This window comes from Musa acuminata, chromosome BXJ2-1 (assembly GCF_036884655.1).
Source record: "Musa acuminata AAA Group cultivar baxijiao chromosome BXJ2-1, Cavendish_Baxijiao_AAA, whole genome shotgun sequence".
Lineage (NCBI taxonomy): Eukaryota > Viridiplantae > Streptophyta > Magnoliopsida > Zingiberales > Musaceae > Musa > Musa acuminata.
Genome location: NC_088338.1, coordinates 21,224,716 through 21,243,391, shown reverse-complemented (window position 1 = coordinate 21,243,391; position 18,676 = coordinate 21,224,716).

The following is an 18,676-nucleotide window of genomic DNA, read 5'->3' as shown; positions in this document are numbered from 1 at the left end:
AACTAAACACATCCTAAGCAAGTTTTCAACCGCGAACGTCAAGTCTTGTTCCGACGAGCTTTCCGACGAACTTCTTCCGACGGACTCCCATGTTAGGACTCTAGCTTGGAGAGTGCTAATTGAGAGGGACATTCATGTAAAACTGTTAGGACTCTAGCTAGGAGAGTCCTAATTGAGAGGGACATTCTATTAGGACTCTAGCTAGGAGAGTCCTAATTGAGAGGGGCATTCATGTAGGAGGTGTTTTCTTAGAGAAGAATTAGGAGTTGTAAGGGAATAGGAGTCTTGACTAGGAGTCCTACTAGGAGTTGGTTAGAAGTAAGAGTCTTAAGTAGGAGTCCTATTAGGAGTTAGGGTTTAGAAGCCCTATAAATAGCCATGTATTCCTTTTCTTTTCATAAGCAATAGATGAATCTTTTCTGCAGCCTTTGAGCAGCAACTTGGAGGGAGGAACCCCTATAGAGTTCCAAGGAAGTCGATCCCCTAAAGAGATCAACCCCAAGTTTAGAATCTGCAAGGGTTCTAACACCTGGTATCAGAGCAGCATTCTTGGCATCTCGTTGCCCTTCCATTGCCATCCATCAGCCATCCACAACCTCCCAAAGCAATTCCCACAATTGCTTAAAAGATCATCGCCGAATTCCGCCATCATCTCCACCACCATAGATCATCCTTTGATCTCCCCGTGAATTGCAACAGGTTCTGGTTTCCTACCTTACTGCTACTGCAATTTAGTTATCCTTATTCGAAAAAAAAAAAAAAAAAACTGTTCCTATATTGCTGCATAAACCTTTCGTCACAAAGTTTTCATCTCTACGACGAAAGATACATTGCAGAATTCCAGCCGCATAGCACCATCTGTTTGATCTTGCTACTGTGCTTTTTCTATCCAAATTTCTATGAAATTTTTATGACATCTTTGACACTTCCTAACAGCAGATTTCCCTTTGGTTTTTTCAAAAAATTCTCAATATAAACCATTGATCTTTTACGCCTAATCTGCTATACTTGAAAATCTGCACTGTAAAATTTCAGCCGCATAACACTGTTTGTTTGATCTTGATACTATATTGTTTCTATCCAAATCCCTACGAAATTTTTATGATAGCTTTGACACTTCCTAACAGTGGATTTTCCTTTGTTTCATCAAAAAATTCTCAATATAAACCACTGATATTTTACGTCCAATCTGCTATACTTAAAAATCAGTGCTGCAGAAAATTTCAGCGGCATATTGTTTCCTTAACCCATCTATTTGCAATCTTTTTTGAATGAAATTTCTGATACACTTCATAGATCATCTTGGCTTCCATCTAAGATTGATATATTAAGGAATTCATCTCTGAAAATAATTTTGTGTTGCTGCAAATTTTCATCGTAACCCGCTGAAATTTTTCGACTATAATTCTGCTATCGCAACTTGCACCAATTTTCTTGCTGTTATACTGCTGAAATTCTCTTGATTAAATTAGACATCCTTGCTGTCATATAATCTGTGATTTTGCTATCAATTCCCTCCTCAATTCTCTTAAGTTTTTGGTAGAAATTACATGGAGAAACCATTGTTTCTTCGACGATAATTCTACTCTTACAAGACAGCACATACTTGCTGCAACTTCCACTGATTTCTATCAAACCTTTGCTGCCATCTACCATAGATCCAAAACTTTCATCCACAGCCCTAAAACTCCACTAAACTACACCCTCAAACTGCACCCAAAACTGCCACAAAACAAGCCTAAATCGTAGCCTACATCCACCGATCCACCAACCCTTTCGACCATCACTTCTCTCAACCTATACACGCCTTTAACCTAACAACAAAAGAGAGATCTTAACATCATAGATTTGAAGGCATATACTATGGCATCTAAGGAGGCAATCAATGCTAAATTCGAAGCCTTAGAGGTGCGAATGGAGGATAAGATTCAGACGCTCTTTACCGAACTCAGATTGGGCCGACCACTAAGCCCGAAGAAATCATATCAAGGAGAGAGCTTTGCCCAATCACACCAAGCCCAAAGATATGACTTCCAAGAGAGGGGAAGCTCTATGACCAACCCCAACTATCCATGCAGGAGAGTGGACTTCCCTAGATGGGAAGAAGGAGACCCAATTGGTTGGATCTCGCGCGCGGAGCGATATTTTCGGTACCATAAAATCATGGATGCATCTATGGTGAAAATTGCAGCTATATATCTTGAAGGGGATGCTATAGAGTGGTTTGACTGGTTTGAACATACTTATGGAGTCCTTTCATGGCGACAATTCAAAGAAGGACTACTGATCCGCTTCAGACCAACCGATTACGCGAATATTGACGGACAACTAGCAAAGATCCGACAAACCTCTACCATTCAGGAGTACCAAACCGGGTTTGAAAGGTTATCTAATCAAACTCATGATTGGTCTCAAAAATAGCTATTGAGAACCTTTATTGAGGGCTTGAAGCCGGAGATCCGAGGAGAAGTTAAAGCGCGACAACCGTATACGCTTATGGCAGCCATCTCTTTCTCACGATATCAAGAGGAGCAATTGAACCATGAAGCTCGGAGGACTAGGGTCGCTCCTCAACCAGTAATATTGAAGCCCTTAGCCCCCCCTACTTTCGATCAAGTCCCTACACCAAAGAGGTTAACAAGAGAAGAGCTTCGGGAGCGATATGCGAAGGGGTTATGTTGGCATTGTGATGAGCCGTGGAGCCGTGAGCATCGCTGTAGTAAAGGGGGACTTCTTATGATTGAACCGATAGAAGAAGAGGTCATTGAACATCCAAAAGAGAGCCTTGAACATGAAGAAGAAGATGCAGAAGAAGAGCCACAACCGACCAAAGTTACGGTACATACACTAGTTGGCTACTCAATCCCACAAACGATGAAAGCTGGAGGCCTTCTCAAACAACAATCGATCACTGTTCTCATCGACACGGGCAGCACTAATAACTTCCTAAACAATAAGGTTGCTGTCTATAAGAACTTACCTATTGAGAATTGCAGCAGGTTTGTCGTTAAGGTCGCCAACGGACGGATTTTGAAGTGTGATCATAGGTGCCCGCAGGTGAAACTGTTGTTGTAGGACCAAGAGATAATTGCAGATTTCTTCCTCATCCCTCTTGATGATCATGAGGCCATACTCAGAATTAAATGGTTTATGACATTAGATGATATTTCTTGGAATTTTATGCAACTAATTATAAAATTTTACAGTAAGGAGAAACAGGTGATACTGCACGGGAAAGGTGAGGGCGACGTAACGACGATTTGCACACAACAAATGGAGAAGGTTTTGCATAAAGCATGCAGCGGCTTTTTGGTACAAATTGAGCAACAAACTAAGGGAGAGCCAACAAAATTTGAAGATCCAAATCTACTTCCTTTGCTTGCTGAATTTTCGGATATATTTGACGAACCGCGCAACCTACCTCTTACCCGTCGGCATGATCATTGTATAATGATTCTTCCAGGCAAATCTCCAGCAAATGCTCAGCCATATCAATATTCACATCTCCAGAAGGATGAAATAGAAAGGATTGTAAAAGAGATGCTCAAAACAGGAGTTATTCGGCCAAGTTGCAGCCCCTACTCTTCACCGGTGCTCCTCATACGAAAGAAGGATGGAATATGGCGATTATGTGTTGATTACCGAGCTCTCAATGGCATAACCATCAAGGATAAATACCATATTCCAGTAGTAGATGAGTTGCTAAGGGAGTACAAATCTTCACAAAGCTGGACCTTCGATCCGGGTATCATCAAATACGAGTATGCGAAGAAGACATACCGAAAACCACCTTTTGAACACACAACAACCACTATGAATTTTTGCTTTCTTCATAAGAAGGTGGAATATCTTGGGCATATCATATCAGAGGAAGGTGTGGCAGTAGACCCCTTCAAAATTGGAGCAATGCAAAACTGGCTGACCCCCTGGAACATAAAATTGCTACATGGCTTTCTGGGTTTAACAGGCTACTACTGCAAGTTCGTGAAAAACTATGGAGAGATCAGTGCACCACTTACTTCCTTACTGAAAAAAGATGTCTTCCAATGGTCGGACAGAGCCTCCGCTGCCTTCGACAAACTTAAGGCAGCCATGACGACGACGCCGGTGCTAACACTACCAGATTTCAACCGACCCTTCATTATTGAGGCCGATGCATCTGGAGTCGGAATTGGAGCCATTCTCATACAAGATGATCGACCACTCATATACACTAGCAAGGCATTATCTCTCTCCCATCAAAATAAGTCAACATATGATAAGGAGATGCTCGCCATTGTGTGCGCAGCAACGAGGTGGAGACCCTACTTGATTGGCCGACGATTTCAAATTAAAACCGACCATAAAAGCCTCAAGTACTTTTCGGAGCGAAAAATATCATCCCCTAAGCAGCAAAAAAAAGGTAATAAAACTTCTTGGATTTGATTATCAAATAACTTACAAAAAGGGGAAAGAGAATGTTCTTGCAAATGCGCTTTCGCAACTACCCGAGCAAGTTGAAGTTTCGGTCGTTTCACTTTTGACCAGCGACTTTCTTAAGGATATTAAGATGGAATGGCAGGAAGATTCAGAGACTAGTAAGATTATAAAAAAATTGGAGGAAGCACCAAGCCCAATGGCTCATTACAATTGGGACTCAAAAGAATTACACTATAAGGGATGCATTGTGCTTACGATAAATTCTACTTGCATCTTCACGAGCAGATTTTGGACAAAGTTATTCCATATGCAGGGTACTAAATTGAAAAAGAGTATGACATATCACCCACAAACCGACGGCCAGACGAAAGTTTTAAATAGGTGCTTAGAGACAGCCCAAAGCCACCCACCAAATATGACTACCCAAAGAGAACTCCAGACCTAGCCAAGTGTTATTATTGATCGACGGATCGTGACTCGACGACGATGACCCACTAATGAAGTGCTAATACAGTGGGCGAACCTACCAATAGAAGATGCCACTTGGGAGAACTATGACAACTTGAAGATCAAATTCCCAGAATTCACGAATCATCAGCCTCGAGGACAAGGCTGATTTGAAGAGGGCGGGTCTGTTAGGACTCTAGCTTGGAGAGTCCTAATTGAGAGGGACATTCATGTAAAACTGTTAGGACTCTAGCTAGGAGAGTCCTAATTGAGAGGGACATTCTGTTACGACTCTAGCTAGGAGAGTCCTAATTGAGAGGGGCATTCATGTAGGAGGTGTTTTCTTAGAGAAGAATTAGGAGTTGTAAGGGAATAGGAGTCTTGACTAGGAATCCTACTAGGAGTTGGTTAGAAGTAAGAGTCTTAAGTAGGAGTCCTATTAGGAGTTAGGGTTTAGAAGCCCTATAAATAGCCATGTATTCCTTTTCTTTTCATAAGCAATAGATGAATCTTTTCTGTAGCCTTTGAGCAGCAACTTGGAGGGAGGAACCCCTATAGAGTTCCAAGGAGGTCGATCCCCTAAAGAGATCAACCCCAAGTTTAGAATCTGCAAGGGTTCTAACATCCCAGCAAGCTCCCGAACTTGTGATGACTTTAACGAGTAGCCGAGCCTTCTCGGTGATCTCCGTGAACCTCCGACGATCTCTTCGGTGAACTTCCAAAAATTCCGACAGGTTCCCGATTTCTTCTCGGTTGGTTCCGGCAGCATCTCCGACGATTCTTCGGACTCTTAAACGTCCATCGAACTTGACTCCGGTATTCTTGCTTTGTGTTTTCTGGTTATCGTAGTTACTCCTGCACACTCAACTCAATAATATGAATTAGATCAATTAACCCATCAATTGATTTTATCATCAAAATCCGAGATTCAACAATCTCCCCCTTTTTGATGATGACAATCAATTGATGACGGAGTTAAACATAACTCCCCCTATCTATATGCCATATTATGAGAAGATGAAAACACTTGAATTTCATCAATTGAATTCAAGCATAAACCGATAAGTTCTAACCGTAGAACTTATCGTTATTCTCATTAAGCAATAGTAAATACAAAACTTCGATGAAAATTATTTTCAAGTCGAATGATAAGAGATAATTTTTACTACGGTAGGAGATAAAGATTTTCAACATGAATTTCATGATATAAATGTAAGGCATGCTTTCAATATGATCAATCGATCTTGCGATATTCTCAAGGATTTTGCAAGGCATATAAGACATTCATATCACACAAGCTTTTGCAATTCATATAAGTCATGCTATTAAAATGATACAAGTCATCACTTTTCTCCCCCTTTGTCATCAACAAAAAGGGAATGAGACTTGAAGCACATAATTTGTCATACAAAGATTTTATCATTGATCATACATCATTCATCTATATTATCATTGATCATACAAAGATTTTATCATTCAAAATTAAGTATGCTAAAATATTTACGCAGAGTTCATCTTAAAAGAAAATTCAGCATTCATCCATATTATCAAATCTCTTCTTTCTATAAATAACAAAAATTGTAGATGTACAAAGAAGAGATTGGGATAAGAAAAAAAGTTTCAAGTAGTAACTCCAATAAGTTAAGATCATAATTCGAATACAAATCCATTCAAATTCAATTCGTCAACTTGAAACTCATAATCAAGCCATCAAAATCAATTTCGAGATTCAAAATATCATAAAATCATTAATCTTGATCAGATGGGAGCGGTGTTTGACTCAAGATAGGATAAGATAATTTAACAAGTCATTTAGAATCGAAAGAGAAGGATCAGATTCACCGAGGAACAGAGAGAGAATGAAAAACTTTACGAAAAATCCATTCAAACAAGTTTATTCTTAGGGACAATTTAACATACCTAATTCCCTTCTAATGAATTCAAATTGGTCTTCATTCAAAGCTTTTGTAAATATATCTGCTAATTGATGCTTTGTGTCAATGAATTCTAGAACAACATCATTGTTAAGGACATGATCGCGTATGAAATGATGCCTAACGTCGATGTGCTTAGTTCTAGAGTGCTGAATTGGATTTTTAGTAAGACATATGGCACTAGTATTATCACATTTTATGGGAATGTTTTTAAAGTGAATTCCATAGTCTTCTAATGTATTTTCATCTAAATAACTTGTGCACAGCATGCACTTGCAGCAATGTATTCGCCTTCCGCCATAGATAGTGCAATTGAATTTTGTTTCTTGGAAGTCCAAGAAACAAGTGCATGTCCTAAAAATTGGCATGTTCCAGATGTACTTTTTCTATCTATCCTGCATCCGCCAAAATCGGCATCTGCATAAGCTATTAAATCAAAATTTTCAGATTTTGGATACCACAGTCCTATATTTGGAGTTCCTTTAAGATACCTAAATATTCTTTTAACACTTTTAAGATGAGATAATTTAGGATTTGATTGAAACCTAGCACAAAGTCCTACACTAAACATAATATCCTGTCTAGTCGCGGTGAGGTAGAGTAGACTACCTATCATTCCCCTATATGTTTTTTGATCGAAATTTTCACTATTTTCATCCATATCTAACTTAGTCGCAGTACTCATAGGGGTGTTTATTGCTTTTGAATTATCCATGTTGAATCGTTTTAACAATTCTAATGTATATTTAGATTGGTTAAGAAATATACCATCACTAAGTTGTTTGATTTGTAATCCCAAAAAGAAAGTTAATTCACCCATTAAACTCATTTCAAATTCATGACTCATACATTTGGCAAATGATTCACATAGTGATTCATCCGAAGAGCCAAAAATAATATCGTCAACATAAATTTGTACAATAAGAAAATTATTTTCAAAATGTTTAATAAAATTCATGACTCATACATTTGGCAAATGAAAGTCACGGTTTTGAAATTCGCCACCGTGATCACTCCGAATTGATGAAATCATGAAACCTTTTTCGTTTTGAGTGAGTTTACAAAATTTAGAGAAACACTTGAAACAATCACTTTTGTGAGCTAAGAAATAGGTCCAAGTGTATCTAGTATAGTCATCCACAATTACAAACGCATATTTGCTTCCCCCTAGACTTGCCGTGTCAATTGGTCCAAATAAGTCCAAATGAATCAATTGTAGTGGTCTAGTGGTGCTAATTTGAGTTTTTGGTTTGAAACTAGTTTTTATTTGTTTACCTAGTTGACATATATCGCATACTTTGTCCTTGATAAACTTTATATTTGGAATTCCTCGCACTAAATCTTTAGATGAGATCTTAGATATTAGTTTCATGCTTGCATGGCCTAGTCTCCTATGCCAAAGCCAAGCATCATCATTTAAAGCGGAGAAGCACATTTCATTACTTAGTTCATCAAGGTTGATGGTGTAGACATTATTTTATTTTAATGCAATCATAGTTATGTTATAGTTTGGTTTTTCAATAATACACACATTTGATTCAAATCTAACGATATAACCTTTATCGCATAATTGACTAACACTCAAGAGATTATGTTTCAATCCATCAACTAGTAAGACATCATCAATAGAAAAATTTAATTTGTTACCTATGGTTCCCTTGCCAATGATTTTGCCTTGGTTGTTGTCTCCGAAGGTGACGTACCCTTCTTCTTTGCTAGTGAGCATAGAGAAATGAGATGGATCTCCAGTCATATGTCTTAAGCATCCACTATCTAGATACCATCTCTTGCTCCTAGCTTGTGATGGTGTATGTTTCTACAAGAAGGGATTATTTTTAGGTACCCATTTTCTTTTGGGTGCCTTAAAAACTTGTTCATCATATTGCATAGAATTGATCATGGTTCCTTTAGGAACCCAAATTAGTTTGTTCGGACTAATTTTCTTGAATGGACATTTATAAGTTTTATGTCCATATTTGCAACAAAAGTTGCAATTGCTTTGGTACCGAACATATAAGGGGGCCTTTAATGAAGGTGGTTGGATTTTGGTGATGACTTCTCACAAATCCGATTCCACTTCTTTTAGGAACGTGACCCTTATTTGTAAGGATCATGTTCAAAGATTTGCTACCAACCTCGAATTTCTTCAAGGTGTCCTTAAGTAGCAAGTTCTCCTTTTGGAGAGATTCTAGATCATGACATTTTATACATGGAGCTAAACTATCATGATATTCAGTTTTTAATTTATCGATATCACAAGTGAGACTATCAATGCTCCTTTTTTAGCAATTTATATTTTCTACTAATTGTCTTACATTCATCAAATAACTCATGGAAAGTATTTAACAATTCATGATAAGGTAAATCTGCATCAATTAAATCCGTTACCTCATCTCCGATGGCCATTGGGGTGTAATGAGCAACTTGCTCGGTATTGGACTCCTCTTCTTCGGACGCGCTTGAATCATCCCATGTTGCCTTGAGCGTCTTCTTCTTTGATGTTCTCTTTTTGGCTTGAGGACAATCGTTCTTGTAGTGTCCCGATTTTTTGCATTCATAGCAAATCACTTGGTCCTTCTTTTGTTCAAATTTATTTTTTATATTATTTTTAAATTTATTCTTTCTTAAATATTTTTTAAATTTTTGAGTCAAAAGTGCAATGTCATTGTCACTGTCTTCATCACTTGATGTTCCTTTCAAGTGGTCTTCTTGTGATTTGAGTGCCATATCCTTCCTGTTCTTTGGAAGGGGGTTCTCGAGCTCGTCATGAGCTTGACATGTCATTTCGTAGGTCATTAGAGACCCAATGAGTTCTTCAAGAGGGAATGTTTTAAGGTCTTTGGCCTCTTGAATGGCTGTAACTTTTGGATCCCAACTTTTAGGGAGGGATCTTAAGATTTTAGTTACTAGTTCAAAGTTAGTAAAATCTTTACCAAGAGCTTTGAGTCCATTGATGACATCCGTAAACCGGGTGTACATGTCTCCGATGGACTCACTTGGTTTCATTCGGAAAAGTTCGTAAGAGTGCACAAGGATGTTGATTTTAGACTCTTTCACTCGGCTAGTGCCTTCATGAGTGACCTCAAGAGTTCTCCAAATATCAAAAGCCGAATCACAAATTGAAACACGATTAAATTCATTTTTGTCTAGTGCACAAAACAAGGCATTCATAGCCTTTGCATTTAAAGCAAAAACCTTCTTCTCCGATTCATTCCATTCGCTCATCGGAAGAGAAGATTTTTGAAATCCATTTTCAACAATAGTCCAAAGCTCGAAATCCATAGAAATGAGGAAGATCCTCATCCGAGTCTTCCAATAAGTATAATCCGACCCATTAAACAAGGGTGGACGTGTGATAGAATGACCCTCATGCATGCCGGAGTAAGCCATCTCTCTTGGGTATTAAACCAAATATGAGAGTGAGCCTAGCTCTGATACCAATTGTTAGGATTGGAGCGGCACTAAGAGGGGGGGGTGAATTAGTGCAGTGGCTTAAAACGTTGGTTTCGACAAATCTTTCATATGATAAAAATCAGAATCGGAAGTGCTTAACTTGAAAGCGTATTCGCAAAGTTGTGCAGCAAATGTAATGAGGAAATAAAGCAAGTAAGAAGGTTTGCAGTAATGTAAATAGCAGTAATAAAATGTAAACCAGAGATTATGCCATTTTTAAAGTGGTTCGGTCAAGTGACCTACATCCACTTGCGAGGCCCCTCTTCGATGAGGCTCCCACCTTCCACTAGCAAATCTCTTGAAAGGGAAGGGTGAATACCCCTCTTACAACTTTTTACAAGCAGTTCACTCTCTTACAGATTTTCAGCAAGAAAGAAGGAGGTGAACTAGCAAATTGAAAACAAGACTAGCTAAGACTTTTCTAAGGCCTTTCTCTCAAACAATTGCTGCTAAAAAAAGTTGTAATCTCAGCTGAGATTTAAGGGGTATTTATAGGCCTTAAGAGGATTCAAATTTGGGCTCCAAAATTTGAATTCTCTTTGGGTTCCCGATGCTGGCGGTGCCACCGCCTGTCACTGTCAGACATTGACAGTGCTGGGTGGTGCCACGGCCCAGCTCTCGGGTGCTGGGCGGTGCAATCGCCCAGTCTGGCGGTGCCACCGCCAGACCCTTCGGTTCACTTGTTGGGCTTCAAATTTAGCCCAAACCAAGTCTAATTTTGAGCCCAGTTGGCCCCTAACCAGGATATAGGATTATCTCTTAATCATAATCCTAATTACAAGTGAACTACATAACAAAACTCATCCTAAGCAAGTTTTCAACCGCGAACGTCAGGTCTTGTTCCGACGAGCTTTCCGACGAACTTCTTCCGACGGACTCCCAGCAAGCTCCCGAACTTGTGATGACTTTAACGAGTAGCCGAGCCTTCTCGGTGATCTCCGTGAACCTCCGACGATCTCTTCGGCGAACTTCCGAAAATTCCGACAGGTTCCCGATTTCTTCTCGGTTGGTTCTGGCAGCATCTCTGACGATTCTTCGGACTCTTAAACGTCCATCGAACTTGACTCCGGTATTCTTGCTTTGTGTTTTCTGGTTATCGTAGTTACTCCTGCACACTCAACTCAATAATATGGATTAGATCAATTAACCCATCAATTGATTTTATCATCAAAATCTGAGATTCAACAATAGCTGCTCGTGTAGGGACACTAGGGATACAATACAGGTGCTCATTGGAGAATGAGTTCACTGATTAATCCGCTTATGGAATGCTAGATGGCTGATGATGCCTTATTGTCAGACAGCGATTCCATAGTCCTAGTGGTGTATCTAGTCCTTAGACTTGAGACGCCAAGGATGTCCTGTATGAGTGCTCCACTCTTTGATACCAGACTTATAGGTTTGTTGCCCAGATCTAGTACAGCTGGTCATTGGGAGTGGTAGTCGACCTTACGAGGGCTATTGAGTGTCGATAGAGGATCGTCCACTCTCGACGTAAAGAGAGGAATATCCCATGTGTTCTTGCTCAGACAAATCCCTAGCCAGGGTCATTCGGGTAGAGAGAGAAAGGTTTCTCTAGGAGAATCCGATTAGAGCGAGACTCGAGTAGAAACCGTATGGGTCTGATAGCACCATGCTCGATATACGGTCTATGGGATATTAGATGGATGAGGGACTATAGGTACATGGTAACTGAGGACAGACAAGTCCAATGGATTGGATTCCTCTATATCGTCTAGGGACTACGGCGTAGTGGCCTAGTACGTCCGTAGTCGATGAGTCAAGTGAATTATTACAGAGATAATAATTCACTGAGTTAGAAGGAGTTCTAACAGGTGTGACTCACGACCAGCTCGATATTGGGCCTAGAGGGTCACACACATATGGTAGGTATTGCGATGAGTAGAGATTCTGATATGATATATCTGACGGAGCCCTTGTCTTATTGGATGCAGATCCAATACCCACTAGGGAAGGATCCATTAGGGTTTGACAAGGGACCTCTATAAATAAGAGGGATTCAGAGCCTCATAAGCTAGAGCCTTTGCTTGCCTTTCCTATTCTCCTCTCCCTCTCCACCTCAGAGCAGGCCTAGAGTTTTGAGGAGCGTCGTCGCAACCCTGCTGTGTGGATCACCGCTAGAGAGGAGGACGCTTCACCTCCTTCACCCTCTCCTAAGGATCTGCAAGGCAATAGGGATATACGATCTCCCTAGGTAACACAATCTACTCTACACGCAGTTTTAAGTTTTGAAGATTTTGCGCACCAATCTTCGCACGACGACGAGCATCTCTTTGGGAATCGAGATTTTGTTTTCTTGTTTTCCCCCTGCGCATATGATGTCGCCCCCAAGATTTTCCAACAATGGTATCAGAGCCAAGTTGTTCGTGCGAATGATTGGTTTTGAACTGCGTGTGTTGTGTTTAGGAAGAATTTTGATGTCAAAATCGTTACGAAAAAACAAGGAAGGGCAGCAACAGTTGCTGCCCTCGATCTGCGTGCGTGCAATGCAATCGAAGGCAGGTAGCACAGGGGCTGCGTCTGCAGCAGGCTTGCGTCAGGCGGGGCTGGCAGCCCACGGGCAGAGGCGCCTGCGACCGCTTCTCTCGCGGGGTGAGGCGCCGCAGGGCAGCGGCGCCTACCGCCGCTACTCCCGCGGGCGAAACCCCCCCATAGGGGCGACCGCCCGGCGGGACAGCACCGCCTGCGAGCATTGCCCCGCCGGCAGAACCGCCCGCGGAGGCGGCGGCGCCCGCAGGGGCGCCAACCTGCAGGGGCAGCACCGCCTGCGGGCGTTGCCCCGCCGGCAGAACCGCCTGTGGAGGCGGCGGCGCCCGCGGGGGCGCCCACCTGCAGCGGTAGCGCCGCCTGTGGGAGTGCCGCCTACAGGCGAGGGCAGCGCCCTCGCCCCGCCGCACAGGCCGCCACCAGCAGGGTGGTTGCGGCGGTGGCAGCTACAAAGGGGAGTAGGGCATTAGGGTTTTCTGGGCAAAAGATAGTTTTGCCCCTCGGAATTTGAGAAATTCTAGTTTCTTTCTCTTGTTCAAATTATGAAAATACCCCTATAAATATAAAAATTCTCTATATGTCCCTGATTTCATAAAATACTAATTAATTAAAATATTTAGTTGATTATTATTTTTTATTATTATCTAGTAGTCCTACATGATGATGATTATTTATACATGTGATGTATGATGTGTGGACGGATGATCATGGACCGTGTGATGTGTGTACTTGTGATTATTATTATTGAGGTATGCGAGCCTCCATTATATTTCTCGTTTATTGTCGGGCCTGCGTGCCTATGATTAAGTTGTAATCACATGAGGAGGCGCAGCGGGAGCGTGGATACGATAGCGGGACCCACGAGACGGACGATCGCAATGCATCAAGATGTCGACGGAACTGACGAGGACGAGATGGACGATCACAGGGCATGGAGATGCACCGTTGCACACATAGATCTTAATATGAGTCATTAGGCCTATTGGCTCGGGCCTAATCATATTAGGTTGTGGTCCATAATCATCTGGTGTGATTGTTTATACACATACTAGATATGTATATATATTTGCATGCGATGTAGATATATATTAAATATGTATATGTGTGACATGTCATATTAGGAGACCAAATAATAGAAACATCTCTCTCGATAATATTAAGTCGGTAAACGTGAGGCAATTAGATTGACCCACGTGGCCTTCCATCGTTATAAGTAGGAACCGATTCCCAGTGTAGGTTGAGTTAGTCGAGTCCCTCGAGACTCACCTATATCGAGATTCGCTATCTTGCTTACGACATAGAGATGTCACCGGTGACCTGAGGGCATGGTATGCTTGGTCGAGTCCCTCGAGGGTATATTATCAAATCAGACTCATCTTGTAACGAAGGTGTTGACTTAACCGAGCATCATGGTTGGTCGAGTCCCTCGAGGCCATGGTGATTCGGAGGCCTAACAGGACGGGAATCACAAGGAGTTGTGATCGGCAAGAGTTGCCTACCTTTTAGGCTTAGTGTGATTGATCGAGTCCCTCGAGGTTACACTAAGACACTGATTGGATCCTAATCCCCACTAGAAGTCTGTCAGAGACTTCCGTTTCATGTGCTGAGGGTGTCGCGTGTCTCGTTAGTAAAATAGTGGGAGCATATTAAAATAGAAGTCCATATCTTGATAGTTTATTTCCTGCAAAATCTGCATGTTATTCATTTCTGCTGCATCTTTATTTTTAGAAAATGTCGCTTTCAAATCCCTTACGTGGCATACTTGATGTCAACTGCCTCACTGGTCCAAATTATACGGATTGGCTCCGTAACTTGAGAATTGTTCTCACAGTGGAGAAAATTGTGTACGTCCTTGATACAGTGATGCCTACGCCCGAAGAAGGGGCAAGCGAGGATGAGATCGCTCGCTACGTGAAGTACATTGATGACTCTACTCTTGCTCAGTGCTATATGTTGGGCTCTATGACTCATGAGTTACAGAGACAACACGAAAAGATGGATGTCAGGTCCATTCTCCTACATGTCCGCAAATTGTTTGAGGAACAGGGAAGGACTCGGCGATATGAGATATTCAAGAGCCTCTTCCGCACTAGGATGACTGAGGGGACACCGGTTCAGAACCATGTCCTAAAGATGATTGAGTGGATAGAGAAACTCATAGGTCTAGGAATGGTCCTAGAGGATAACTTGTGTGTGGACATTGTGCTTCAGTCCCTACCAGATTCCTTTTCACAGTTCATAATGAATTTTAATATGAACAAGCTTGAGGTGACTCTCCCAGAGCTCCTCAATATGTTGAGGGAGGCAGAGAGTACTATTAAGAAAGAGAAGCCAGTTCTCTATACTGGTGAGACCAGAAAGAAAAGAAAAGCAGAAAGGTCCCTTAAGAAGGGAAAGGGCAAGGGCAAACTAGGTAAAGCAAAGGTTGCTAAGAAAGACCCAGCAAAGGACAAAGGCCAGTGCTTCCACTGTGGAAAAGATGGGCACTGGAAGAGGAACTACAAAGAGTACCTTGCAGAAAGGGCGAAATAGAAGCTTGAAGAAGCTTCAGGTACATTCATGATCAATCTCCAATTGTCAGATTTTTGTGATAGTGCATTGGTATTGGATACCAGTATTGCTTATTACATCTATAATTTATTCTAAATTCTAGCAAAGCCGAGGGGTGATTGACGAGAGGAATATTGCATAAAAGTTTGTTTATGCAAGACATTACTCCACATATCATGAATGTAAGTGTCTAAGAGGAAACGAGATGAGGTGAACAGTGCATACCTATGGCATTGTAGGCTAGGTCATAACCATGAGGGAATGATTCAAAAGTTGCTAAATAATGGATATCTAGATTCATTTGACTATGTGTCATATGCAACTTGTGAGCCTTGCCTTCGTGGAAAACTAACCAACTCTCCATTTAGTGGAACTGAAGAGAGAGCCATTGAGCTATTGGAACTCATACATAGTGATGTATGTGGACCTATGTCAACTCATGTCATTGGTGGTTACTCCTACTTCATTACCTTTACTGATGATTTCTCAAGATATGAATTTGTGTACTTAATGAAGTACAAGTCTGAGGCCTTCGAGAAATTCAGAGAGTATAAGAATGAGGTGGAGAACCAGACTGGAAAGAGTATCAAAACTCTTCGATCAGATCGAGGAGGTGAGTACTTAAGTACATAGTTTACTCAGTTCCTCAAGGACCATGGGATATTATCCCAATGGACACCTCCTTATACACCTCAACTCAATGGTGTCTCAGGAAGGAGGAATCATACGCTATTAGACATGGTACGGTCCATGATGAGTTTTGCTGACCTACTCATTTTATTCTAGGGATATGCCCTAGAGACCGCAGCTTACCTTCTGAACAGAGTTCCAACTAAGTCGGTAGTGTCTACACCATATAAGATATGGAAAGGGAAGAAGCCTGATCTTAAGGTTGTTAAGATTTGGGGCTGCCCTGCCCACGTTAAAAGACATAACCCCGATAAGTTAGAATCAAGGACAAAGCGATGCAAATTTGTGGGATACCCCAAGGAAACTTGTGGGTATTATTTCTATCATCTCGAGGACCAAAAGGTCTTTGTAGCTAAGAGAGCAGTGTTTCTTGAGAAGGAACACATTCTTAGCGAAGATAGTGGGAGCATGATAGAGTTGAGCGAGGTTGGAGAACCAAGCTCAAGCACCACTCTACAGCCCGAGTCTGTTCAGGTACCTAATACACAAGTTTCTACTTTACGTAGGTCTAATAGAGTATCCCATCCTCTTGAGAGATATGTGGCACATATTAGAGGAGAGGATATTGAGGATATTGATCCTCAGACCTACGAGGAGGCTATTATGAGTATAGACTCCGGGAAGTGGCAAGAAGCCATGAATTCTGAGATGGATCTATGTACTCCAATAAGGTTTGGAACCTAGTTGATACGCCCGAAGGTATTGTACCCATCGGTTGCAAGTGGATCTTTAAGAAAAAGATCGGAGTAGATGGAAAGGTAGAGACCTATAAAGCAAGGCTAGTGGCTAAGGGGTATCGTCAAAGGCAAGGTGTTGACTATGACGAAACCTTCTCACCCGTAGTAATGCTAAAATCCATCAGAATTCTATTGGCTATTGCAGCACACTATGATTATGAGATTTGGCAGATGGATGTGAAAACCGCATTCCTCAATGGGAACCTCAAGGAGGAGGTGTATATGATGCAACCTAAGGGATTCGTGTCCAAGAACTGCCCAGATAAGGTGTGTAGGTTGCTTAGATCCATTTATGGACTAAAGCAAGCTTCTCGAAGTTGGAACATAAGATTTGATGAGGCAATCAGATCTTATAACTTCGTTAAGAACGAAGATGAGCCTTGTGTGTACAGGAAGGTAAGTGGGAGTGTTATCACCTTTTTGGTGTTATATGTGGATGACATCCTGATCATTGGGAATGACGTAGGAATGCTATCCATAGTAAAGGCTTGGTTATCTAGACATTTCTCCATGAAGGACTTAGGGGAAGCATCCTATACCTTGGGGATTAGAATCTATAGAGATAGATCCAAGAGGATGCTTGGCTTATCCCAGTCCAGGTACATAGAAACTATTATCAAATGATTTGGCATGGAAAATTTCAAGAGAGGTCTCATACCGATGAGACATAGGATATCGCTTTCTACGAGTATGTCCCCAAAGACTCCAAAAGAAATGGCGAACATGGATATGATACCTTATGCCTCAGCAGTAGGGTCTATCATGTATGTCATGCTATGTACTAGGCCTGATATAGCGCATGCTCTGAGTGTCACGAGCAGGTATTAGGCGGATCCAGGCTTGGAGCACTGGAAAGCAGTAAAGTGTATCCTTAAGTAATTGAGAAGGATTAAGGATCTTTTACTAGTATATGGAGGTAGTAGCCTTAAGGTTGAAGGCTACACAGGCTCAAGTTTTTAGTCTGATGTCGATGATAGCAAGTCGAATTCAGGGTATGTGTACACCTTAAATGGAGGAGCAGTGTGCTGGAAGAGTTCCAAGCAAGATACTACTGCTGACTCGACCACAGAGGCAGAGTATATTGCTGCATCAGATGCAGCAAAGGAGGGAGTCTGGTTGAAGATGTTTATCACAGATTTGGGAGTCGTTCCGGATAGCGAGGAGTCAACTTCCTTATATTGCGACAACTATGGGGCGATTACTCAAATAAGGGAACCCGGGTCTCATCAGAAGTGTTCTGAGGAGGTTCCAACTTATCAGAGAGATTGTAACCCGAGGAGATGTAGCAGTGGAAAGAGTTCCATCCGAAGATAATATTGTAGATCCACTGACAAAGCCGTTGTCTCATTTTGTCTTTGAGCGTCACAAGGGTCTGATAGAGATCAGACACATAGGTGATTGGCTTTAGGTCAAATGGGAGATTGCTAGTCATACGTGCCCAACAAGCCAATCACGTGAGTGATGGCACGTGTGACTTGATACAGAATCTTTTTGCTTATTATATTTTGGCGTATATCACTTTATAACTATTGCATATATGCATATATATATATTGTGATGTCCTTGGATTTGTGCAATGGGAATCAGATCATGATGAGATCATGATAATGAGATCAATTCACCTTTAAACACATATCCTAAATAATCCCGGTCATAGGTTACTCGAGAGGGACATCGTGATAACCGGACATACTGGTGTGCTGTATACTTGTCCATATTATGGATGCAACTGGTCTCATAGCTGCTCGTGTAGGGACACTAGGGATACAGTACAGGTGCTCATTGGAGAATGAGTTCACTGATTGATCCGCTTACGGAATGCTGGATGGTTGATGATGCCTTATTGTCAGATAGCGATTCCGTAGTCCTAGTGGTGTATCTGGTCCTTAGACTTGAGACACCAAGGATGTCCTGTATGAGTGCTCCACTCTTTGATAC